Source organism: Polyodon spathula, chromosome 12, assembly GCF_017654505.1.
Source record: "Polyodon spathula isolate WHYD16114869_AA chromosome 12, ASM1765450v1, whole genome shotgun sequence".
Taxonomy (NCBI): domain Eukaryota; kingdom Metazoa; phylum Chordata; class Actinopteri; order Acipenseriformes; family Polyodontidae; genus Polyodon; species Polyodon spathula.
In genome coordinates this window covers 31004141-31032139 of record NC_054545.1, presented here as the reverse complement: position 1 = coordinate 31032139, position 27999 = coordinate 31004141, and the positions used below count along the sequence as shown (strand labels likewise).

At 37.4% G+C, this 27999-nt stretch overlaps 1 long non-coding RNA gene across 1 annotated transcript; it reads left to right on the top strand.

Moving 5' to 3' along the window:
• The first annotated feature begins 15 nt into the window (after positions 1-15).
• Positions 16-24174, top strand: LOC121324079. Its single transcript, XR_005951214.1, has 3 exons — positions 16-168; positions 20899-20907; positions 22757-24174. It is a non-coding gene; the product is annotated as an uncharacterized LOC121324079 (long non-coding RNA).
• Positions 24175-27999: the final 3825 nt, after the last annotated feature.

Sequence of the window (27999 nt, the reverse complement as noted above, 5' to 3'; positions counted from 1 at the left end):
CTATTGTATCGGTGATGCTGCAGCACCGTGGAAAAAGGCTGTCGTGGAAAAACGTTTTCTTTACACTGCGAGGAAGTTTATTCTTCCGAACAAAAGTGACTATTTACTACTAACCAGAAAGGATATTTTTTCCTGTTGAGGACTTTCCCTTCAAAAGAGAGACAAATGGTGAGACCGCATTTTGAACTAATACAGTATTTCTTCAGCTATCTGTGCTATCTCAAGGGGTTCTACTGTACCCGGGGAGTCTGTAACACAAAAAACTTTTTTGTGTACAAAAGGCAGCTTTGGCTATAAGAGGAATACAACAACTGTTAGCATTCAAAACTAAAAATGAACATCTTAGGTGACGACAAGGGCCCTTATCAAAATGCTGGGTCATTTATTTTGTTTTAATGTGGTTTTCTGGTGATTCCTTTAAGAAATGATGAGAGAAGGCCATTCGGCCCATCTAAGCTTGTCCAGTTCCTAGTAGCTGATTAATCTCAGAACTTTGTCAAGTTAAGTCTGAAAGAATCTGAGCGTTTCTGTATTTCTGTTCAAGAATCAATTACATTATGTATTATACACCAGCATGCCAAGGATATGTCACAATATCTATTTTTCACATTGCTGAACCGAATGGTACCATGAATTATACGTTAATGACATTTCTATATGACAAGCACAGTGGAGGCGGTTGCTTTATTTCCAAAAAGTTATGTATGTCTGACTCAATTGCATAAGGGTTTACTCAGCTAACAAATATAGCACAGATATGACACTGCTGTGCTGGAACAGACTGTTTCACCCACGTTTGCACATGTAACAAACTCAGAAAGCCCAGCAATCCTGAGATTTTCCTAGAGAAATTCTAATAAGCACACTCCTACATACAGTATCTGTGCAACGCTGGCTCTTCCAGGTACAATAATAACCAACTTTTGCAGATCAGTCTTATTTCAGAGTTCTTTGTACAACCCAAAGGTTTCACTGGTCTGGTGGTTGCATGGTGACTCTTACTTGAATGTTAAAGTATTTTGTGCTTTAAAGCCCATACCCATATAACAGTTTAGCATTGTAAAAGTGTGGCAAAGTGTAGCAAAGCATAGTACAGGTATGGCACAGAGAGATGGTAAAGCATGATAAAATCATAGTAAATGCATAATATACAGTGGCTCTCAAAAGTATTCACCCCCCTTGGACTTTTCCACATTTTACTGTGTTACAACATGGAATCAAAATGGATTGAATTAGGAGTTTTTGTCACTGATCAACACAAAAAAGTCCATAATGTCAAAGTGAAAAATAAAATCTAAAAATTAATTGCAAATAAAACAGAAAATAATTAATTGCATAAGCATTCACCCCTTTGCTATGACATACCTAAATAAGCTCTGGTACAACCAATTGTCTTTAGAAGTCACATAATTAATTGAATGGTGTCCACCTGTGTGCAATTAAATTGTTTCACATGATTTCGGGTTAAATACACCTGTCTCTGGGAGGTCCCACTGTTGATTAATACATTTTCTAACAAAAACTACATCATGAAGACGAAAGAACATTCAAAGCAAATCCGGAATAAGGTTTTTCAAAAGCACTAATCAGGGGTAGGATATAAGGACAGTTCCAAGGCATTGACTATCCCCTGGAGCACAGTAAAGTCCATTATTAAGAAATGGAGAGAATATTGCACAACTGTGAATCTGTCTAGAACAGATGTCCTCAAAAACTGAGTATCCGGGCGAAAAGGATACTAGTCAGGGAGGTCACCAAGTGGCCTATGGCTTTAAATATTATAGTCTTCCATGGCTGAGCTGGGAGACACTGTGCATACGGCAAAAATAGCCTGGATGCTTCACAAAACTAGCCTTTATGGGAGAGTGGCAAAAAGAAAGCCATTGTTGAAAAAAACTCACATCAAATCTCGGCTAGAGTTTGCCAGAAGGCATGTGGGAGACTCTGAGACCAAGTGGAAGAAGATTCTATGGTCTGATGAGACCAAAATAGAGCTTTTTGGCCTCAATGCTAAGCGTTATGTTTGGCGCAAGCCTAACACCGCACATCATCCTGAGAACACTAGCCCTACCATGAAGCATGGTGGTGGCAGCATCATGCTATGAGGATGCTTCTCTGCGTCAGAGCCTGGAAAGCTTGTGAAGATAGACGGAAAAATGGATGCAGCAAAGTACAGAGAAATCCTGGAGGAAAACCTGCTGAAGTCTGCAAGAGACCTGGGACTTGGAAGAAGATTCATCTTCCAGCAGGCCAATGACCCCAAACATTAACCTAAAGCCACACTGGACTGGCTTAAAAACAAAAAGGTCAATGTCCTGGAGTGGCCCAATCAATGCCCAGACCTCAATCCAATTGAGAAAATGTGGAAAGAGTTGACAATTGCTGTTCTGCAAAGGTCCCCATCCAACTTGACGGGGCTTGAGCTTTTGCAAAGAAGAATGGGCAAAAATTGCAGTGTCCAGATGTGCAAAGCTGGTAGTGACTTATCCAAATAGACTCATGGCTGTAATTGCTGCCAAAGGTGCCTCTGCCAAATATTAACTCAAGGGCGTGAATACTTATGCAATTAATTATTTTCTGTTTTGTATTTGTAATTAATTTAGAACAATTTGTAGATTTTAGTTTTCATTTTGACATTATGGACTTTTTTTGTGTTGATCAGTGGCAATAACTCCTAATTAAATCCATTTTGATTCCATGTTGTAACACAATAAAATGAGGAAAGATCCAAGGAGGGGTGAATACTTTTGAGAGCCGCTGTAACCATAGGAGAAGTGCAAAATGACAGTGCCTATACAGTATATTGGGGCAAACTATTTTAAGGAACAATCATAGAAATACATTGACTGTGTCACCTTTGCGTCTTGCAAATTAACTGTTTAATTCGAGAACTCAGTACAGCTATGGCCAAAAGTTTTGCATCACCTAGAATTTTGGGATTGAGGCATCATTTAAAAAAAGAACCAAATATATGACCATAATTGAGATCTTTTATTTAACGTCATGTAATCAAAGAAACTACAAATTGATAACGCAAAAAATCTACCGGAAGCCATAGTAGTATTTCATGTAGATTTTGAAAATGTCATTTTTTTCTATTTTTGGCAGGTACTTAATTCAATATGTTAAACGTGACATTATGCAGCAGGTTTCGACTGTATGAAGCTAAATTAGTTAATTCTATAGGGTGATCCCAAACTTTTGGCCTATCTGTTTGTGAATGGCTGCTTATTCTGCTAGCTGATTTAGGGCCAGAAGACCCTTACACTGTGCTGTAACTGAACATGGATATAAGCATTTATTTTTCTTTGCTTTCATTTTCCTTGATCCCTGAATTCAACCCTGATATTTCCTCCGAGCTTTTGAACTCCCAAAGCAGCATTTTCTTTGAACATTTATAAACATAAAGGTCAAACTGTATACTCAGCAACCTTGAGATCAATCGAACTGAAAATAGGAGCATACACATCGTATCCTATCTATAGGACAGCATGAGAGAGCTAGGATCATATTGAGGAGTGATTCATATAGCATGACACTTCAAACAGCTCCTGTTGACCAGCAGATCTGAAACTGTAAAATATCAAATGCCAAACTAGCAGATTCCAGTCACTTTTGTACTTGGGGCCCATGGCACCATAGCAGGGCCTTGCTGCTGTCAATCAAGTTTTTGTTGTGCAAAACGGCCAGTATGTGTGGCCTATTATACCTCATCACAACCTTTACAACCAATCAAACCGCTCCATTATCGTAGGATATGATATGATACACGACAGCTCTTGATTTCTGTAGTGTATGAAAAGGCACAAGCTTAAGTTGAAACCAATAAGCATTTGATCACTACGGCAACCGTGGAGAGAAAAGTAAAATGGTGTATGATAGCAATGATTTGTTTTTAAGTGCAGTAAACTCAGGGGTAGACATTACAAATGCTAAAATAAACGACTTGACAGGCCTCATCTTCACTTATTAGAATTTTCAATGTTTACATCATACACTACACTTAAAACACTTATTTATCCTTATTTATGTAAGAATACAGCCAGTAAGAAGTTATAGATGTAAGTATATCCTGAAAAAACCTGAACATACCCCACAATTTCAAATTCACCTAATCTTGGCTAATATTACAATCAAAAATCTATTTCTGGAAAGTAAAAAAAAAATGATATACATGGTGGGGGAAGAAAAATGTATTTGGTTAGAAGAAAGTGAAAATGTCCTGAACAAAATGAAATTGTGGATTATCAGGTTTTCTAGGTCACCCCTCAAAACATAATGATGGTACTATTGGGGAGAGGGGGTGCAAATACCAAATTTCAGCTGGGTTCATATTATTATTATTATTATTATTATTATTATTATTATTATTATTTGAGCTCAGTGGAATGAGTTTTCGGTAATTTCAGCCCAATTTCCAGTGGACATCAGTTCAAAACCATGACTGACACTACAGCCCATTTTTTTCCAACAGAACAGCAGAACAACAACAATGCTAGGCCTAAAGTTGCAAAGGGTTTTATTTCCACTGCTAATAGACGCACAGGAAGCATGCAGAAGATTGCATTGAAAGAAACAAAACCACAAAAAAGAGTTGAGCTCGAACACTTTGATGGTGTTCAGTACAAATAGATTTGGTGACATGTCAATTTAAAAATAATTTTTGGTGGGGTTTTTTTGTTTTGTTTTTTTAACTAGACTAGGTTAATAATCATTTATACATTTCTTGCTAATACAAAAATAATGAGTCAGTTAGATATAGGTTCTTTTGTCAGTTAAAAAAAACTTTGCTATTTTCATCACCCACCTTAAAATAATATAGGTCTTGTAAAGTGGGAGTTTGCAAGTAAATACAACTGGCAGGACCGAAAAAAAGAGTGGCATTTAGAGGAGCAGAATGTGCAGGGAAATTAGATTTGTATATGCGTATTTTAAATGAACTGTTCAGATTATCATTTGTGAAGAGAAAGTGGGAGGCCAAGAAATGCTGTTTGTGTTGTGCTATTTACACCCAAGCCCACATACTTGCTATTTATGTTAAACCCTATAGTTTCTTTAAGCAACTAATATTTTCCCATCCCACCCCCAGTATTACAATCTAAATATGTGTTAGATGATCTGTTCTACAGTACAAAATCACCACACTGGAGCATTACAGTATCAACCACTTTTGTACCTGGGGTTAACGGGTTAATGGTTTTCCATCATGACCCATGTGGAACATACAGTAAGTATAGGTATATGCTTTATATTAGATAGGGTGACAGATATAAAATGTCTTATATGATCAATCTCATGTCTTATGTGTAGAAGCTTAGGCTGAAATTCGAGGGTGGGATTACTGAATGATCGATCTCTCATCAGATTACTTCCTCGTATGTTGTATAAATCTCAGGTAAACTCACCTGGGCGTTGCCATCGCAATTCTACAACTGCGTTGCCGATTCACAAAACAAACCCTGTTTTTATTTCTGCAGTCTGTGCTTCCCCGTGCGTCGGCAAGTTTTTCCTTGCATTGTTACATTTTTCTGTGCTTTGGTTGAAAGAAACTTTCTATATGTGTTTTGTTTGGGGTGCTCGTCATTCCTCTCTCGGCTTCAAAACGGCACTTAGCCTTGCTCTTTGTTTTGTTGTGCTTTTACTTGTTTGTACAGTCTCATACTTGTCGCCTCGGCCCCACTGACCCATCCAGGCTTCAGAATTGGCAGCAACACATTCATTCTTCCTGAGGTGTTTCATTGCCGCCACACCCCCTACTCTCTACGAGTTTGTTCTGTCTACATTAATTATGGCAGTATGGATTCATGACATCTTCTCGTTGTGGATTGCAATACTTCCCCATGCAATTTTGGCAACAAATTGTCATACAAAATTCGAAATTGTAGGAAAGTCCATATCTTCTACTGTCTGTCCAATGCTTTGCACTCCACCTCAGAGTGAGCTCCAATAGGGGGGCTTGGCCACCCTGGCATCTCCAGATCAGAGGGCAGTGGTTGCTTCTTCTGATAAGTTCTCTCTGATAAGTTAGAGATAACAGAACCTGAAACCTCCTTACCACCGAAAAATGGGTGTTAAAAATAATTCTTTATATTAAAATTATGGTGCTGCTATCTTTATAAAAATCATCAAATAATTACAGTTTTTGGGATTTGTCATAGTTATGTAATCCTACATATATTTATTGACATGTACTCACAATAAACTCAGAACAGCCGAAATTATATTTTTCTCAGGATCATAACTTCCAAAACAGGCCGTAATTTACAGTAATTACATCTGTATTTGGTTCAGCCCCCAGGCCACATCATTTGACCGTCATCATTAAACAACAGTGTATTGTTACAGACAACACACCGAAAAAAGACAGTACATGCCTGGGATATGCAAAGAAAAAGGGAGAAACTAGTATATTTAATCATTGGGCTGGAAAAGCATTCCATAACTGTCACGTGTTTCAGAAGACATTTCCAGGAACATTTGACAGCCCCAACTCCCTTGAAATGTGGCTTTATTTCCTTTCCAGACATAATATTCTTTGTGTTAGCCTGCATACTCCAGTTGTTTAAGCAAGACGTCTGATTTAGACAGATAAAAACAGATCACATGAGGTGGGCACCTTTCCCTTCTGCTGCTGTGCTCATGTACTGAACAGGTGAAAATGAGACATAACACAATTTCTATTATAAGAGATGGAAAAGCAATCTCCATGAGTAGATTCCTGGTTATATTCCTGTAATCTATACATGGAAGAGCGAGCGTCAGTCGAGTTTCAGTACAATGTAATAACCCTCTATGAACGCTTTTAGACTTAATAGAATTTTTTTTTTCTAAGCAATGCAGGAGGCAGCCAGTTGTTGTGCTCTGAACAGGTGTTTACATTGCAAGAAGAATGGATTTTTTTTTCCGTCACTTGTCAGCCCTTCAGTCACCTTCACCACAAACCCCAATTTCATAAAATTCCTCATTAGTACCCAGCAGTACTGTGGGACACGTGGTTAGCTACTCATCAAACCATAGAAATCTCAGGAATGTTATCACCTCAGTGAGGACTGCAGTGAATCTTTGTTCTATACTGTAACATGTTATTGAGTTTATTTCAACTCCCTGCATAGTTTTCAAAATACTTTGTAGAGTCACTTACTCAATGAGTGCAGTTGATGTAGAAAAAAAAAACACTCTGGTCACTGGTAAGTTATTATGTTTTACTGTTAAATAGAAATGTTTTACTTTGCCAGAATACAGGAATGATGCAACTTCCAGTAAGGGATCCTCCTTCCACTTCAGTTTTGCACATGGTCGGTCCTGAGGAACGTGGAGCCAGTCCAGCCCAGGGCTGAACAGTGAGTCAGGAAAAGGCTTAGCTGGGATTCCAGCCCTGTATTTCATAGATCTTAGTGCTTTTACTCTAACCACTAATCCACACTGCCTGGGTGATGGGTTGCACAAACAGCCCCAAACTCTGGAAATCCTGGAATGAATGTTTGATGTCTCACTGGTCTACACTACATATATAAATGGCAGGGCACGCCAACAGTTTCTTAACAAATGGCAGGTTTTTATGTTTTCTGGTGAGCTGCAGGTGGGGAAGTTTGGGGGGGGGGTGGACCTAAAATTGGAGACTCGGAGGAGCATCAATTTGTGCCACAGAATATTCCACTGGCCAGCAAGATCAATTCAAATATGGCGTATCTCCTTCATGTAAGTGGCTTCCCCAATGCAAGGTAAAAAGTGGACTGCTGTCATTATTATTCTACAGAGGTATTGCTGTTAAATAAGAGTTCCCATGGCAACAGAAGATGGCTGTGGTTACAGATAGTTTTGCAGTAATACAAAGACATCAGGAGCAACCTAAATTGCCTTCCCAATCCACCAGGAATCCACGGGACTGACATCTGCAGCAGATTCGGAAAGTGTAATGACCTCAAGAAGATGAAGATGCCACTCCTTCATTTTCAGTTGTAAGTAGGACAAACAGACCAGATGGAAATCTACTCTGTTTACTACAGGAGAATGATTTCTCATGGTAACTCTATGTGTTAAATACAATCCCAAGCCTTGCAAATGTTTGGAAGGTAGAACAGAGCACACTGCAAAGTCAAACTGTGAATATCTGTGGTCCTCCACAAACATTTCTTGCAATTAATGGTGTTTATAAATACAATTCTGAAAATGTAGACAAACAAAGGCAAACTGAGCCGCTCTGAAGCAACTTATTAAGATTCATCACTCCACACCACAACAAAAACAACTTTACAAAATTTGTTTCCATAGCAACTTAGGACCATGTTTGGTGTACTTTGTTCCTTACGGGGTTAAATACATTTTAAAATATACCTTGAGGGAGGGTGAAAGCAGGTTTCCAGTTGTTAATATAACCATTAAACATGTTAAATAACCAGTCATAAAGTAACCTGGAATTTATTTATTTTGTATACAAATTAAAGCAGACAGTGTACCTGTCTAGCAATTGTTCTGCAGCTGTCCCTTTAGAGTATACAATAGTATTGTATATTACAAATAGATTATATACACATCTGTGGCAGAGCACAGCTCTGCCCATTAGAAATTGGCAGGGATGGGGTTAAATTCCCCTACCTGCCTGAGTTCATTGTGTTCAGGTGGCTATGATTAGTTTAACGATCAATCAGTGCCCAGCCACCTGACATAAAAGTAGGCCTCTGCTTCTCATTTAGGGAGAGGGAGCTGAGGAAGCAGGTTGGTGGTGTGTTTGTATGTTTGAAAAAAAGTTTGAATCCAGTGAAGGCATTGCCCAGCCTGGAAATTGTTATTTTTGCTTTTTGTCTTGCTTTATTTTTGTTTAAATCCCTTTATTTTGGCCCTTGTGCCCTTTCATTTTTGTGTTTATTTATAATAAAATAGTTATTTTTTTGAACTACAGACTGTCTCTGGGCCTCTATCCACTCGCCAGCCTGCCACAACATCTCAACACCTTCCCAGAGAAGGCTGCATTTTGTATCTGACAATGCTGGTTATGTAATTAGGAACATAATAAACCTAATGTACACTTGCCCTATGTTTTCCAAAAGATCAAAAAATAGAGTAAAAAATGCTGAAGAGATTGGCACTAAATAAGTGTTGCAATTGATGACTTAGAATAGGACAGACAGAGGATGATATCATTTTGAAATGTGGTTATGCCTTTTCAAAAACATTTTGGTAGTTTAGGCTGATGTCTTAAATGCCTGTTAACATTTTTAAAATGTCATTTGAAAGTATAGTAATTTACTTTGTGACCCTGTCATGAAACAGATGGTGCTTGTTATTCAGCCACTCATGTATGGCATGACTTTAAGTAACACTGAAACCCAACTGTTCTTGGCACTGTTGTGACATCACTGAGTGAAAAATATTTGGAGAGGGTTTTAATTTTTCTTAAGGCAGCGGACATCTCAAAAATTTTCTGTTTATAGGGCCTGTCAGGTTTTTAAAGCACCACGATAAATTATTACCAGTTTACTGTCTCTCAGTTGCCCCAATTTCAATCACTGTAACTTGTACTGCAGGAGGATGAGACAAAACAAAAATACTGTGATGTGTTTTCAGTGCAGCTAAACCATGCAGTACCACCTATTTATTTAAGCAATACTACTCGACAATTGCCACTTGCATTGCCAGATCCATCGTTCTGGTAAATATTTTTAATTTCTTTGTAGTGTGTAAAGAATGTACACAATTTACACTATTTAGGGAATGTACACAATTCAATACATACAGGAAGGTAAAGTGTGTTGGGAAGCACTGGATGGGACCAGAGGGTTGGGGACTCGTAATTCCATTTCAATGTCTTCTTTAGTGTAAAATTCAGCATTGCCCTTTTTAAAATGAATAGAGCTCCCCAAGTGGTAAAAGGGAAAAAAATGTCAATACCAAATTAATTAAAGAAATAGGGGATTTTTCAAAAACTTGTTCAAGACAGTTCCTGACAACTGGATTAATTCCCAGCTAGCATATTATATATATATATATATATATATATATATATATATATATATATATATATATATATATATATAGACACACACACACAGTAAATGACATGAAAATAACATATTCAGAAATAAGTGAGTGTAGATACCATGGCATCAAAAGCCTTCAAGTACCTCCACTGTTTGTTTTTGTTTCCAAACACAGTTTCTCTTGACCATGCTATGTTAACCATAGTTTTAAGCAATATATATCACACCACCCAGGTACGGCCAAGAAAAGGCCATCCCTCAAAACTCAGCGCACAAACAAGAAGGAGACTTGTGAGAGAAACCACAGAGAGGTCAACAATCACTTTGAAGGAGCTACAGAGTTTAGTGGCTGGGAGTGGAGTAATGATGCACCAGTCAACCATATCAAGAGCTCTGCATAACACTGGCCTATATGGGAGGGTGGCAAGAAAGAAGCCGTTACTTAAAAAGTACAATCTGAAAGCACGTCTGGAGTTTGCCAGAAAGCATGAGAGTGACCCAGCTGCAATGTGGGAAAAGGTTTTGTGGTCTGATGAGACCAAGTGTGGCAGGCTGGCAAGTGGATAAAGGCCCAGAGACAGTCTGCAGTTCAAAAAATACTAATTTTATTATAAATAACACAAAATAAAGTTGCTTCCTCAACTCCCTCCTCCCAAATGAGAAGCAGAGGCCTCCTTTTATGTCAGGTGGCTGGGGGCTGATTGATCGTTAATTAACCTAATCAACTAATCAACCCCAGCCACCTGAACATAATAAACCCAGGCAGGTAGTGGAAATTAACCCCATCCTTGCCAATTTAAAAAGGGTAGAGCTTTGCTCTGTCTCTCCAAGATGGCCAAAACTCAAAGCGCTATGTGTGGGGCAAACCTAACACTGCCCATGCCTCAAGACACACCATCCCTACAGTGAAGTATGGTGGTGGCAGCATCATGGTGTGGGGATGCTTCTCATCAGCAGGGACTGGGCATCTTGTTACAATTGAAGGAAGAATGGATGGAGCAAAATACAGGAAAATACTGCAGGAGAATCTGCTTCAGTCCGCTAAAAAACTGAAGCTTGGGAGGAAATTCACCTTTTAGCAGGACAATGATCCAAGCACAAGGCCAAAGCAACATTGGAGTGGCTCAAGAACAAAAAGGTGAATCTCCTACAGTGGCCCAGTCAAAGTCCTGATCTCAATCCCATTGAGAATCTTTGGCACTATTTGAAAATTGCGGTCCACAAGCGTCATCCAACCAACCTGAACAACCTGGAGCAAATCTAACAAGAAGAATGGGCCAAAATCACTCCGACACTGTGTGCAAAGCTGGTACATACTTACCCCAAAAGACTTAAAGCTGTTATTGCAGCGAAAGGTGGCTCTACCAAATTTTAATGTGTGGTGATTGAATACTTACGCAAGCAAGATTTTTCAGTTTTTTTTTTTTTTTTTTTAATATTTCCCAACATAAAACCAATGTCACCTTACAGTAATTGATTCTGAGTTTCAGTGTTTAAAAATAAAATACTAAAGAGAACAAAATTTCAATGTACCATTTGTAATATGAGATCATTTGTCAGGGATCACAAGAACTAATCGGCCTCACCGACATGCCATTTGAGATTCTTCAGCAGCTACCTGTACCTGTGCAGGGGGCCAATGTAGTTTGTCACGATGTCCACTTGACTTTCCTGTACATCTGGGGAAACTGAGTATGACTGTATATATATATATATATATATATATATATATATATATATATATATATATTTAGCAGACAGGTTTTTTTATTGGGAGTTGGAGGGATGCTGTATGTATAAACTTAGTTTAAAGATCCATTTGTATGAAACCATTTGAACCACTAATGCAGAACTATGGTTTATTTTTAAAAGATTATTTAATTGAAGAAATACTTGAACCATCCCTTACAGAAATGTTCTATAGGATCCTATAGTGGGACTAAAAGGTTTTTTAGAGAAATCCTAAAGGATTATTTTTAAAAATATCTTCCATAGTACTCAAAAGGGTCTCCCTACTGTAGTACTATAGGACACTTTATAGGACTAAAAAGGTTTTAAACAAATCCTATAGGATATTTTATAGGACTTGACCAATTTACTAAAGGATTTTCTACAGGTTATTTCATGTAAGGGGTGAATTAATTTTATGTGTTATGTGTCCACTATATTTGACATTGTCATTCAACGTAGTAATTTAATCATACCGCTGAATTTGTGAGGCGGATTGATCATTAAAATCCTTAGACATGAGACATGTATATGTAATTCTAGTAAGTATGGTAAAAAAATATTGCACATTAATAATTCAATTATTTGTGGGTACAGATTGTTATTCAGTAAACTTTTTTTCATAGACTTTTCTTTTTTCTTCTTTGTTGAGATCTGGCTGTGCTGTCTACAGTCTCTTGTAAAAGATGTTATTGTGCCAGTCAGTGTGTTATTAATATCAGGTTAATAGCCGGACAGTTTTCCTACCACTGGCGTCCCGCTGTGATTACTGTAGCTTTGGTGTAGAATCAGTCCTTCATTTCATCTGAAACAATAAGCTTCTGGATCTATTTTTAAAAACGTTATTAGAAACTGAATATCTGCTTTGAAGGTTTTATATCCTTATTATATTTTAAACTTCCAAGTTTATTTAAATACTACAGAAAATACTGTCTTTTCTCTATGCCCCATTCATTTCAGACAGGAACATATTCAACATGTGGTTTATTTTTAAATTCCAACAATACGATTTGAAACTCCCAAATGATCTTAGAAAAACAGACAGTTTGTGAAATTAAAGTGGAATCATTAATTGCATGAAATAGCAATTGACTTCTGATCCCTAAAATAAAATACAAGATAAAGCCTCTTATTAAACTACAGTTTCCTTGGGGCCTATTTATATGTATACCATAGAACAGATCAAACAAAAAGCAGGATAAAACATAAAAATAAACCAAGTGTTCAGAAACACAATTGAATGAGACAGTGACCGCTAGACGAACGGGGCAGCAATTCTGATAAAACGCTAAACACATCAGGACTCTATAGAAACACACAAGAACTGATCGGCCTCACCAACATGCCATTTGAGATTCTTCAGCAGCTACCTGTACCTGTGCAGGGGGCCAATGTAGTTTGTCACGATGTCCACTTGACTTTCCTGTACATCTGGGGAAACTGAGTATGACTGTTTCTCTTGTTTTTAGAGCTGCCAAAACAACATGGCATGGATGAAGAGAGAACCTGTTGGGGGATAGTGGTCGGAAAATATTGTTTTCTATTCCATCAATTTAAAGCCTTAACACACATGTTTAACCAACATAGAAAATGATGGACAATCCCTTCTAAAGTGGGAAAGCTCTATAGTTTTATAGTTCTTCTAAAATGGTGTTTTGAAAAGCCACACTGGGTAAGCACTATCACTGTGAGCAAGCAATCGCTAAACAAGAGAACGTGAAACAACATTCAAGAATAGTACTCCATCCAGTTTTGATTCATTTCCTACACAAGTTGCTGTACCTGACCATAAACAGCTAAACCCTTGAACATATTAAATAAATGTGTTTTGTTTGGGTTTTTTTTTTCCAGAGTTATTGTATTTTTGCCTGAATGAGCCCTTAAAAATCCAATCTGCCCCAAGAAGTCTCCATGTTTTAAACAGATTGACCATGTTCCCCCAGTTACAGTTCTTTTCAACATTCTAGTTGTGACAGCTGAAAGAAGAGCCTTCATTAGAGCTTAGGTGGTGTGGGTTCACACATGCTGAAGCTGTTGTTGTAGTGTAGCGAACATCTACGTGCTTTTAGTACTGTGTGATTGAACACATTGAGATAATGCAGATCAGTAATCACGCGGCAAATGGAAATAAACATTCACTCACAATTATCACTCGGATTATTATTAAACTTTTATATTCCATGGGAGGGGGTATCTTGGAGCAAACTAAGGTTCCTGAGGGAGCAACAGGTACTGTCCCTGTATAGCAGGATGTTTGATTATTCTGCAAACGCCAGTGTAACATACAACACATAACACAGTCTATCAAAGACAAGGTGATGGGGGGGGGGGGGGGGGGGGGGGGGGGGGGGGGGTGGTGGAGAAGTGATTATAAGTATAAAGAAAACTGATTTAAAAACCTTTCCATTCCTTTAATGTTGCTGTTTAAAAAATTGTTAAATGGAGCATTAAGCTTGCACCCTCTATGGGTTACTAAAGGTTTTGCTTCTCAATGTACACAAGTGTTAGCTTTTCAAAAAGCTGATGTTATTGTGATAAATAATGTTATTTGCCTGAGAGTCCAGGAAAACATATCATTAGTAACTGCATTGAATACCCATACCTGCGGCAGCTGTGGATACAAACACGAGATGGTTCTCCCAGGAAGCTGTCAACTACAAGTAGCTGTGTGGTAAAGAATGTGTTATGCAAACCTCTACTCGCTTTAAAATGTGAACTTTAACAGCATTGGGAAATTGATTTACACATACTAAAATCTGTATGCTAAGCTCTCTTCAGTGTCCTCTAGGTGAGATAAAACCAGGCATTCGCTTTTCATTGGGATTTTATGCTTTTTAATTATGAATATGGCTTTATTTCTTCTGGAAAGATCTCAGAGAATGGTCTCATGGGTTAGAAGTGGCAGTGGCAAGTGTGGTGATATGGAAGTGCTGTAGAGAAGGGTTTGTTGTCAGGGGCCAGCATGAAATCAAAAAAACAAAAAAAAAAAAACACATTCCTTTTATTTGTTATACTGCACTCACCAAGCTTTGGGAGCATCTGTGGCAGATTCAGACAAGAGACAGCCACCAATGGAATGAAATGAATGATTTATTGAATTGACAGATAAACATGCCCTTAAATGATTGCATTGTTATTGGAATTTGGCCCACGGCCTTGCCCACTGGAGCTTGTTAGCTGTCCCTGTACTGGGAAAACTATGATGAATGCAACATATAAAGTAGTTCAAAACTAATGCCAGCGGGCAGGCAAGAGGCCTCAGGTCACCTGCCCTTAGACAAGGCAGCTGCAAGGTGGAAATCAGAATGTATTCCTAATTTTATTATTATTGTTGTTTTGAGCTAACACAAACTCATGTAGAAAACTATGATGTCGTTTCACGTTTAGACTGTCCGGTTCTGAATACAGTTATGCTATACGATGGAAATGCACATTGTTTCGAAATGCTAAAACAAACTTAAATTCTTACAAGTGTTTTTCAAAGTGAAGGCACTGCCAAACCGGTAATTAGTGTCACCTTAATTACACTGCATATATACGAATGCACAAAATTGACAGCAAATTCCTACAGCGTAGATGATGCTTACTGTGCCCAAACTACTTGATTACCAAGATTGTAACAAGTCCTCTCTGTCCAATTTCTAATTAAATAGTGAATTCTATTAATATGGAGACAGATTCCAATGTTTGTTTTAGTGCTGGACCAGTGATTCCTGTTGATGTTTTTTTTTTTTTTTTTTAAGTTAACTGACCAGAAAGAGAACTGAATTATCTCGTAATCTCTCTGGGGAAGAAGGCACACTTATTAGAGGTTCTCATTAGACACAGAACCACTGTTAACTGAAGATCTTGTATTCTTTGCATCGTGACATTGCAATATGTAATGTTTGCTGCAGATATAATGGGGGCTAACAGAGGTGTTGCTGAGAAACTATCATTCAATTGTAACACTTTAATAAATCATATTTTGTCAATTGTTTTATTATTTTAAAGTTTGACTAAACAACCCTTGCTTTTCTGTCCTCTAATTTAACCAATTCTCTTACTCCTGCCTCCTGACAAAAGTACAGATACACAATGGGTATACATGACAAATCATCCCTGCAGGACGATTGTCTGAGATTGTTATGCCTTTACTCAAACACTGATTATTTTTTAGTTGACCACAAAGCTTTTTCTTTTTTTTTTCCATCACATGTAGTAGTCATTTACCATAATTTAGCCATTTTCAATCTGTCCTCAGCCACTTACTGAGGACAGATTGAATTCTGTGCTTTCTTTTTGTTTTGCAGATTAAACACTGCTATTGCAAAGGCAGGTTGTGATTTTAAAGGTTGGTGAAGTCAATAGAAAAAACTATATTGTAGAAAAAAAAACCTCAATACTATAGTATAAAAAACTAGTAATACTGCTGCAAATCCTAATCTGCAGTACATTATGAAATATTTTACATACAGTATGGTTCTTATTCTTAGACTTTGAGGTATGGGTTGCTCTGTTTATTGAATTTGCTTAATTTCCCCAGTGCATAATATCTCCATGTATTGACAGATACATTGACTTAATAATTGCCCACATACTTCGCTTTATTCCTGCAGTATATTGCCACTTTATCAACTTGCTAAATGTACTAACCATGGACTCCATGTTGCCATGGAAACAGTAATGATTCTCTCCCTGAACCCCCAGCATGCTCTCTGATTTCTGCTGCATACTATATGTGGAAATGGGCATGTAATGGAAACGTAATTAAATAAAATTGATGTAAGTGAGCAGTGATTGAAATGAATCCTGTCAAAAAGATTCAATCAGCCATTACTTTTTTTTTTTCTTTTTTTCTGGCTATTTATAACCCAGCCTTAACATGTCAGTGTATAAGACATTAAACTTGTGGATAGGTTGTATAATGCATACATTCCAAGTAACCATTTTTAAACTAAACAGCATGTTGGCCAAGAGCATTTTGATATTCCATCAACCAAATACACAAGATTAGGTTTTGTTTCCTAGTGACAAAAAAAACAACAAAAAAAAACATTTTTTCCTACTTCTTTGGCAACTGTAATGGTTGGCTTTTACATGCAAGTACTGTATGCATTGTATATTCTTTGTGTTAGTGATGGACATCCCAGCTATCCAGCGATGTGCTCGCTAGGGAAGCTAGCCTCTTTAAAAAAGTTCACCTCCAGTCATGGTCCAATAAACAGGGGATGGGCAGGATTTTTTTTTAGTGTGGGGTTTTAGACTATAAACCCCACAGTCAAATGCTAAACCCACCAAATTGATTGAATGTGACTCTACAAAAAAAAAGTAACTTTTTAGGTATTTGCAAAACATATGTGTAAATGTTTTGACTGCAGTTTGAAACTTGCTTCAAAAAGCCAAATTCACACAGGTGATCCATTTAAACACAGTTCTCTCTACAAGCTATCACAGTTAGATCAGCTTTCAGTGGAAAGTAGGACAAACTCATCTAAATAAATAACATGCTCAGTTTCTTCTCTCTTTTTATCATTTTTGAATCACAAAGCATTAGTCATGCCAACATTGTCCCCTGCACCTCAATCAAAATGAAATGTTTTGCATTCACAGCGACCACCCCGGGTGCTGTTTTACTCTCAGGAGAACACAGTTATAGCTCCTGACAGCATATTACCATTCTTAAAACATTGCCATTAATAATGAGAGCAGACACCCCATCGCCAGCCAGGATGTGATTGTGACATGGGTAGTGGCAGCTGAGCTGTCTTGGGGGTGTTTAACTCATGTAAAAAGACCCGGGGTCCCTAATTCAATTACAATACATAGATGACTTAGAGGCCAGCTCCTGTTAAAAGTGGAGATGTCTGTTTGGCATTCTGCTATCATCAACTGCTATCATCATTTGTTTCATGGGCTGTTTGAGATGCAGATGACTTGATTTAAAAAAATATAGTTTAGATATAATGTGTGCTTTTGTGTTCGTCCTCTGCAATGTCATACCAAGGCAGGCAATGTGCATCGGGGAAGGAGACAGCTCACCAAGTCATATTTCAACCCATGTAGCTTTGCTTTGACATTTCTACAAATGCTTTCAGAACTGTAATAGCATACATTTATTTCTCTCCTTTCACATAAATAGTGTAAATTCTGTGCATGGGTTAAATATCAGGAGCACACTTTTATCAGGGTTAGTTTTGAGTACTTAAAATGTCTGTTACCCTATCGGGCAAGTATTACACCAATGAATAAATACAGAATGACTGGTTAGGGGCATGTGTTGCCCTTTAAACCCCAGTACCCCAGTTATTAAAGATTTTCATAGCCAAACCATGCAAACACAAGGTGGTACTACAAACTGTGCTTGGAACCAAAGCACAGTAGAACCAGGGTACAGCAGAATGAACATTACACTTACAGATCACTTACTGGACAACCAAACACACTACTTGTAACTGGTAGCAGTGAAAGACTATAAAAAAAAACAATACTTTCCTGGTTTATTTAATTTCTTAACATTACCCCTCATGTTCAACATTTAAACTTTGTATTTATACAGTTGGCATGGAATTGTTGAAAATAATTCATGTTTCAGAATGCCAGATATTCCAGTCTTATGAACACCTTCCATTTCGCATGTGTTCCTAATTTTCAGGCTCCATTGTGTAGCTTCTATGTTCAGATTGAGAATAAGTGCTAGTATATTCAGTGAATTCAAACATCAGGCAACAACCTGGCATTACACATTATGCTGGATGTGTACAGTGTGTGAATATGTGTGCTGACCCTAAAAGGACAGCAACACTCTATTGCACTCAACCACTTTATTTCTCTGCTGTAGTAAATGAGGAAGCTCTTGAACAAAGTTAGGCAACATTAGCGCTTTGCTCCAGATGTGCCCTTTGTTAATAGCTAGAACCAATTAAAATGCATAGTATAGAAATAGTAAATGGCAAAATTACTTTACAGATTTACTGTGGTAAACTTTTAAAAGGGGTCTAAAGTAATTATTAATTTACTAAAACTCTTAGAGTTGTTATAGCGAATGATATAATTTTCCTGTTGTGCTCTTCCACTGGTTATGTATCATAGGGTTATTTTAAAACCAAATATGTGGGACTTTCTGTAAAGTATAGTTAATGGAAATGCATGACACGATCTATAGATTTTTTTTTTTTTAACTGTAACCACTTTAAACATATCGAGGAACAGCACTACAGGACTAAGGTTGCCAATCTCCGAACCACACGTATACATCCATGTAACAAAGTCCTAATAACAGAATGTGCCAGATTTTGTACATTACCTTTCCCATCACAGTTTTATATAAAATATGAAAACACCTTTTGAAAGCAATGAACCACTAGTGAGAGTTTACCTCTGCTGTGTGTGTTTAATAACACTATGTAACACAATTTTTGTTCCTGGGTAGTAAGTGTTATTTCTTAATTGCTTATGCCTCAAAAGTATAGAAAAATGGCTATTATTCCCCACAAACTTTGCTTTTGTGACCAGGACAGTGATATTTTGAAATTTACCTATTTCCAATGGGAAAACGGGCAAATGTGTATCTTTTCGTTCACATAAAGTCAGAAAAAAACAACATATGAATCCAAATTAACATGCATTTATACTAGAGTAATACAAAAATGACTAAAAAAGATTTAGAAGTGAGTAGTTTTTCGAGATTTACAATTATACTGTATTTACAGTATAATCGTAAATCTTGAAAAACTACTCACTTCTGATTCATATGTTGTTTTTTCTGACTTTATGTGAACGAAAAGACACACATTTGCCCGTTTTCCCATTGGAAATAGGTAAATTTCAAAATATCACTGTCCTGGTCACAAAAGCAAAGTTTGTGGGGAATAATCGCCATTTTCTATACTTTTGAGGCATAAGCAATTAGGAAATAACACTTACTACCCAGGAACAAAAAAAATAATAATAATAATTGTTACACGGTGTAAATAATATGAAGACTAAGCCCCAGTATATGCTAACATTATGGTTCAGGATATTATGTTACTGTATATTATACAATGGGAACATATATTAAGGTGAGTAAACAATAAGTGTTAAGATCCAGATCTTAAAAAGACAGATTTAAAAAGGTCTCTGTATTACCTTTACAGAAGTATTGTGTACAGAGGTACACACAGGGCTATTGATTAATGTAAATGATAAACAGGATTATTTTACTGGAATGTGTGTGACACGAAGAGGGTTATTTTGTTTCTATCATCTTCCTCTCAGTGTCAGGGCCTCATAAATGTGTTTTAAAATCAAACAACCTGCTTGTTGTAAGAAACAACCTCTGGGTAACAAAAATTACCCTTTCCTAATAAGGTTTTACTACACGTACAATACATACTGTACACAAACCTATTCATGTGATTGTACTGTAGCCCTACAAACTCAGGCTTTGAGTACACTTTTTAGTTTTCCCTAGTGAGAGCATAGCACATGTTACTGGCAGAGTATGGATGGGGTCCTGCTTGCTTGTCCAATGTATGGATGGGGTCCTGCTTGCTTGCCCTGCTTGCTTGTATAGCACATTTTTCTAATGCAACTTACTAAAGACTTGCTTGGACTTCTCAAAGGATGTTTATCCAGTCTAGTTAGGTACAAAAATTGAGGATAACTGTCAAGAATCAGTGACTCAGTCCAAAACATATTCAATGAGTGACATTCACTTTATAGCCTACCCTTTCATTGGCTGAGAGTTTTTTACATTAAATGATTTTAATAGCATAATAAGGAAATTAATGCTGCAGATAAACACAAACAATTCTTAATCCCTTCTGGTACAAATTGAAGGTATAGTTAGCTGCAGATGATTGGTTATATAATTATAAGATATCATGCAAAGAGCTTTCAACAGTTGTGACACTTATTAATAAGCACTTATTAATAAGTGTCAGTAGATTTATTGAAAGCACATATGACCTAACACCTGGTTAAATTTCAGTGACGTCTGATTATCACTTTTCACATGAACTGTATTAATCCAATCCTTATTCATGTGGACTGATTGATTATATTAAACATTCATCTGGCATTAAATTGCACTGAACCTTTCATATTACAGTACAGTATATCCCAGTTTTTGTCAACCGAGCCTCCATTAGTCTGGGAGCTGCAAGCACCCTTGGCCTTTCACCAGCTATTACTCTGCACATTGTGATTATGTCTTTCTTTTTTCGTTCAGTGTTGACAGGTTAGTAAAGAACGCTGCTCCTGGCTCGGGGCAGTCAGGGTGGATGGATGGCAGAATCACAAAATGAATTCACAAGAACTTCCAGTGAGACATCAAATCTCCAGGGAGCAGGGACGTCGTATGGAAATATCAAACAGTCCTTCAGGCATATTAATCAGAGCCTAGCGTGATCCTGGACTATTACCCTCCCTTAACTTAATCAGTATTTTAACACCCATTTGATTTTATAATGCTACCATGGCTGGTATTGGGATCAGCCTCCCTGTGGACTGCAGACAACTGCTCATCTCAGCCACCTTTAGGGAGCACATGGACACATTGTACAGGCCATATTCCCCACAGTCACACAGCAAATACCTGCTGTGGGGATGCCACCACAATACAATTTACCAGGAATAACTTAACTCTTGTCAGCTTTGTGCTGTACGTAAACATTGCCAATTGCATTTTATATTCGCTTAGCGTAAAAGCTTGCACAGAAAACAGTGAATGCGGAACAATCTAGATTTAATTACCATCATGGATCAGGGTTGATTGTACTGTATTAATCTATACCAAATAAATATTGAACACCTTTTTCATATTTTCTAAAAATAGGCTAAGAATCACTATCGTTCCCCTCTTCCCCTCAAAATAATAGAAACTAAGAGATACTTCTCTAAATTGATGGGGTTTGTCCATGGTGCTCATCATGCGTTATTAGAAGGCATGTCAAACCCTGATATCTTCCTGGGAAGGTGTGTGGTCTGAGCAGTAGCAGCCTCAGTTCCTGCCTTTTAGTCTGGTTGTTAGGAAGCTCAAAGATGACAGGGTCCTAGCCACTTTCCCCCCCCCCCCCCCCCCCCCCCCCCACACACACACACACACACACACACACACACACACACACACACACACACACACATATGACTAATTAAGGAACTACTGTCCCAACTCTAGGGTCACTTCCTTAACAGATAAAAATATAACTTCTCCCAGCTGCAGCTCCAAACAGCTGTCTTAGAGAGTGACCCCTTCTTTCTTTTTCCCTCCAAGTCTGGTGCCAATGGAAATGCACACGCACTACTACATGTTTGGTATTCACAAACAAATGTCATGATTAAACAGTAACGTTATTTAGACTCACAGCTGTCTAGATCAATGGAACAGACCTGCTAATGCATCACTGATACTCTGTTAACGTCACTGGTAATGCGCAATCATTACATTTTGGAAAATGTATTATGAAGGTTGTGAATAGTAATCACATAGTTTCAATACACATTGATCTTGCAATGTATAACATTGATAATGTAGGTAATGCAGAGAGGTGATAACTCATTTCAAGCTCTTAGTAAAAGTTAATTATGATCCTCTGTCATACTGTAGTTTCTGATTTCATTCATCTGCTCATTAACACTTTTTAAAAATAAAACCCAATATGGTAGTAATTAGTTATGTATGTATTTCTGCTTGAGTACAGGCATTGAAACAATTACACACTGAGGAACCATGAGATGAGAGGATGTGAAATGAATTAGTTCTATTAAGATTTGAGGAGTACAAGGCAATGAAACACATTAGTGCTAATATTAAAGCAACTTGCCCTTGTAAGATTCCTAAACGTTTTTATTTGTTTCCAACAGATACAAATCAAAACAAAATTATATTTAGCACAGTATGTTGTGAATTTCCCAGCTTGATGCATCCACTCATTCACTGATATCAAAAGTGGCAGATGACAGGACTTGAAGTGTTTTCTTTTTTTGTTTTGATTACATAACAAAACCACATTAGGAATGTTGGATGCTAAACTAAAATTCTGCTGTTTTCTCTCTCTCTCTCTCTCTCTCTCTTTGTGTCTCTGGAGGTGTGAATCCCTTTAGAAGTCAATGAATAGGTAATGAAGTGGACGGGTTGTAATTACTGCAATGGAAAGCAGAGCAGCAGGATGTGAACGAGGGAGGGAAAGCTCTGTCTGGCGTGAGCAGAGGGATGGCTTCCCTGCAGTCCCAGCGATTCCTCTGCTCCAATTTAACATCACAAATTAAACCAGCGATTCCTCTTCATTAACCAATTAAACAACCAATCCTGCCATCTACACCCGCTTCATCAGTGTGGCTCTCCTGACATGCCTGGAGCTAATCACCTGGCAATCAGAACCATCACATTGTAATCCAGTGCATGCTACAACTTAAATCTTCCTTTATCCCATGTGACCTACACAGTGCAGCACTTCAATGTTTTGATTTGCATAGCGACCCCAGAGTGTTAATTACTGTCCACCCTCTGTCACCATTAAGTTCATGGCATTGCCACCTGCCAGCCATTACAGTATAAGCAGTATTCATTGTACTATTCATCTAGCCTTGTTAAAAAAATGACACTTTGAGATTGGCCTTTCAAATTGTGCTGCTGTACACAGTTTTATTATTGGCTTTTTGTTCCACGCGCTTGTCATTGTGAGGGTTGAATCCCTTTGTAAGACCCAACGGTGGAATACACCTCCAGCTGGGAGAATCACTTAGTAAAACAATAGAGGACAACTTTTCATTATTAACAAGTAAAATTCCACATGCTGCAGTTCATGAATTATTTAATGTTGAGTTCCCTTACCAGGCAGAAAAAGAAAAACAACAACACCACCCTGCCTTTTCATCACTTCTCTTTATCACAACTTCAAAGAGAACAAACAAAACTCTCAATCTAACAAGCACCCAACTGAGCAAAAAACATGCCCCTCCCCACCTAATTTCCACAGGTTTAGCAAACCAGGAGGCAGTGTGGTCTAGTGGTTAAAGAAAAGAACTTGTAACCAGGAGGTCCCTGGTTCAAATCCTGTCTCAGCCACTAACTCATTGTGTGGCACTGAGCAGTCATTGAACCTCCTTGTGCACTGTCTTTCAAGTGAGAGGTTGTTGTAAGTGACTTGGCAGCTGATGCATAGTTCATACACCCTAGACTCTGTAAGTTGCCTTGGATAAATACATCTGCTAAATAAACAAAAAATAACTTTGAAGCTGGTGACCAAAGGTTTTTAGATCAGGGAGGAGCACATGTTGTTATTATAACCCAGATGAAAATAATTGCCATAACTACCCTCTATTTCTACATCCTCAGTTCTTAGTGGCTGACTGTGGTGCCATCTGTAGTGCTGGGTGAGTCATTCGAGTGAGTGAACCCTATTGCCACCATATTGAACCTTGGCTGTGGGCACACAGGAAGCATTGCATTGACCTATCCACTGCTCTTATGGAGAAAACCCCAGGGTTCAGAAGCTTAGCAACATTGGTCACCGAACACGATTTATTTATTTTTTTTGTGCCTTATGAGCAAAATCTGTATCTTTCATTTTTTTTGTTTTTTTTTTAAAGACAAAATCTTACGTTTTGAAACTCTAATATTCGTGGATTCTCAATGCATTAAAGGATAGTTTTGAGCAAAAAGTCTCAAATGCAATGTAGATTTCAAATTCATATTTACAGCAGAACTCTGTAGGACTGTTAATAGCCCCTGAGACCCATCAGGTGTTGTTTTGTTCTCCTGCTGCTGAGGTTCCATACATAGGCATTTGAGGCATTAGAGGCTCTGTAATGAAATCAGCCATGATACTGTCAAACCTGGGTGATGAGAGATTGAACCTGGGCAATCACTGAAAACAGCAATAGAAACAATACAAACGATTTGCTCGTTGGCCCACCTACGCAGTTTTGTCTAAAAGATACAGATTTGAAGAGTAAGATCTCGATCTCAATTTATTGTTTTTGCACTGCTTTGTCAACTAATGATGTGGCTTCAGTTGACAAAGCTGTCCTGCGTGGCACTGATCTTATTTATTATTTAGCTGGGCCGTTCTGTGTCCTAGCATTTTATGGTTCAATAACTTGGTTAACACAAGTGTCCCTGCCAGAGAGGTATTAGTGAAGAAGGTAGGTGATTCGTATTCCAGCATGAAAAAAAAGCAGGGTTTGCTCAAATACGGGGTTCTGACATAAAATCAAGGCTTATCTTAACATATACATTTTTATATGTGTTTTATGTCTACCACTAAGTGGGTTATCCTTAACTCTTTGTTCTGTCAGGCAGGATTCTGTTTTGGTTACGGTGACGTGATCTATAATGAGTAATATGTATAATTCTTGTAAACTGAAATCAAAGATGAGGAGGTTTAACCCATATATTCTCCAGCAAATCAAAACTGCACCATAAATCAGAACTTCCAAATCAAATGTTTAAAAGATACTAGATCAACTCATTTTTATTTATTTACTTTTTTTTATGAAAAGGTTTATACTTTAATGAGTTTTAGGTTAGTATAATTTAAAAAGTTAGTATAATAAAGCAACCCAATTTCATTGGTTTAAACTCCACAGGGTACAGGATTACAATAGCCTCCAGCATAGTTTTGGTTGGTTCTTCATTGTTCATTGTGAATAATATTATTCAGTGGTGGAATCATCTTATCTGTTACTGAAATATACTTCTTGAGAAATACTATATTGAATTCCTTAAAGTTAAATCAGACATGGCATTCTCCTTCTGAACTTCACAAGAAATGGAGTAGATACTCATGGATTTCAGTTTGGATCAATCAATTCAAAATTGATGCATGCATGATCATATGTTGCAAAAGAAATTTGCCAGATGACTCAATTTGATTTAAATTTAATGGCTAAATTCACACTTAAAGAAAAGTGCTCTTTTTTAGACGTATATCACTGTAACATGGTTTCAAGTATTTTGAGTTTGAATATTTGGTTGGTTTTAAGTGCCTGACCCCACCCAATGGGTTTTAGTGTACAGTCGACACAGAATTTAAATATTTGAGTAAAACTTAATCTATTTGATGTTATGTTTTTGTTGTTGTTGTTGTTGTTTATTTATTTTTTGTGGACTACCTCATCTCTTTATAATGTCCTTCCAGATAAAGCTGTTCCTTTGAACATGCCAGTCTGAGGTCACCAATTTAGGAGTAAAATGAAGAACAAATTTCCCACCAGTCGTTCTGTATTGCTAGTAAATAAATACCATTTGAGATATCGCTGTACTTCAGGGACAGATTGCACATTAAAAAGATATTTTTATAATCTGCACATGGCTGTTCTGAATAACATTTATTTTTCATATTTACAGCCAACCCCCCCCCCCCCCCAAAAAAAAAAACCAAAAACCCCCAAAAAATCACAATCACTAGCCAAAGTTTAAAACAGGTTGCCTGTTGTAGCAGTGATCTGACACTCCCTGATGTGTAATGCACTTCAAGTTTCTTAACAGGTTCATTTGAAGATGTTCCTAAGATAGAATTGTCCTTTGAGCATGGGTTTCCAAAGAGGTATTTATAATGAAGCAAGCCACTTGATTTTAAGCCGATGAGATATTCCAGCAGCATTAAACATTTCTAAGCAGCTCTTGGTTGAATGGGTTCTGAGTAATGCGCTGACACTGTCTGACAACGGACAAGGCATGTAAATGTTTATCAAATGTTTTCCATTGCAAATCGTTTAGAAGAGGAGGATAGAAGGATGTCTCATGCTCTGATTATCCATATTTTCCAATACAGCTGGCTTAAATGCAACATGGCTATTGCAAGCATTAGATCTTTAACTTCAACAACACTACTGTATGTCATCAATCATTATAAAGATCCAGGTCAAACATACCATTTATGAATTGTGTGCTGCATCTTGTGTAGAGGATTTGAACCAGTTGAACTTAAACAGTGCAATCTGCTTTTTTTCAAAAATATATTTCAAACACTTAGTAATATACAGCAGTTTTGGGAAATATTAAAATAAACTCCTGATGAAGATGATTCTTAGACTAAAAGAACATTGGCCTCTCAACCTGTATCAGCTTCTACACAATAACTTGTCAAGCATGTTTGCACAGTATGTACTTCTTAAAAGTAAAGGCAGTTGTAAAGCACTAGTGGTGGCTTAGTCAACACCATGTCTTACGCAGTAGATTATTCTAGTAATAGAGCCCTCATTGCATTGCATCTGATTACACAACACAGAGTGTGAAAGAGGGAAACAAGAGTGAAAGCCTCCGATATTATCACCAGAGTGTTTCTGATTCAATACATTATTACTTTTTTAATTATCCTTGTTTTTCCCTTAGCAGAAACTATGTCATAAATGTGAGGGAGGACAATAACACATTCTGTCTGTGCCGACACAAGGAGCTGATATTGACTTCGCTGTCTTAATGCCAACATATGGAGGTATCTGTAATCGTGCACAAGCACATGATCATCCAAAGGTACAATGAACCTAGTTTAACTCAGTTTGCTTGTTTTTTTTTTTTAAACATGTTTTAAATGAAACTTTACTTACATGTAAAATAAAGAAAGAAATAAATAATGTGTATGAATCTAAAAAGGTTCTGGAAACATCCATGGCTCCATGACATTTACACATTAACTTTACATTACTCACGGGGCATGCAGATATTTACAGTTACACCAAAGGCTTCTATTCCACCGCATAGAAAAGGGTTCTGGATTGGGAATATGCTATTTATTTTTTTTTTTTCAACCAGTTAAAAGTTTAATTTGCTTTTTAATTTGAAATCCTTTTTGTTTTATGAACAATTTATAAGGCTAGGTTTACGGCAACATTTAAGCAGAAGATATTGACTTTCCTGTAAGGAAAATATTCCTGGATCCTCCTGGAGACAGAGTTGCTGTTATTGGAGCTGACAGGATGTGATTAGGTTATGGGCAGAGATGCTGTAGCTGCTTCTGGGACAGGTGGTTTAAACACTCTCTTCAGTTTATGTGTAGGTGTTACTTGAGCACGGATAGTCACAGGGACAACGCCCTGCCACCCAGCCAGGACAAATATCAATCTATAATCTGTATTCTCTCACTACTAAGAAAATAATTTATAAAAACAATAACTTAACTACCTACTGTATGACAAGATGACACAGAAAGAAACAACTGCTAGCTATATCTGTCTGCAGAATGAGCATGAGCTGTACTAATAAATACAATCATTAATTAACCATCACAATAATTAAATTAACATAAACCAAAATCATGTATGCAGAAATATTTTTCTAAAATATTATTAATAAAATTATTAACAAAGCTCAGTGAAATCATTTTAA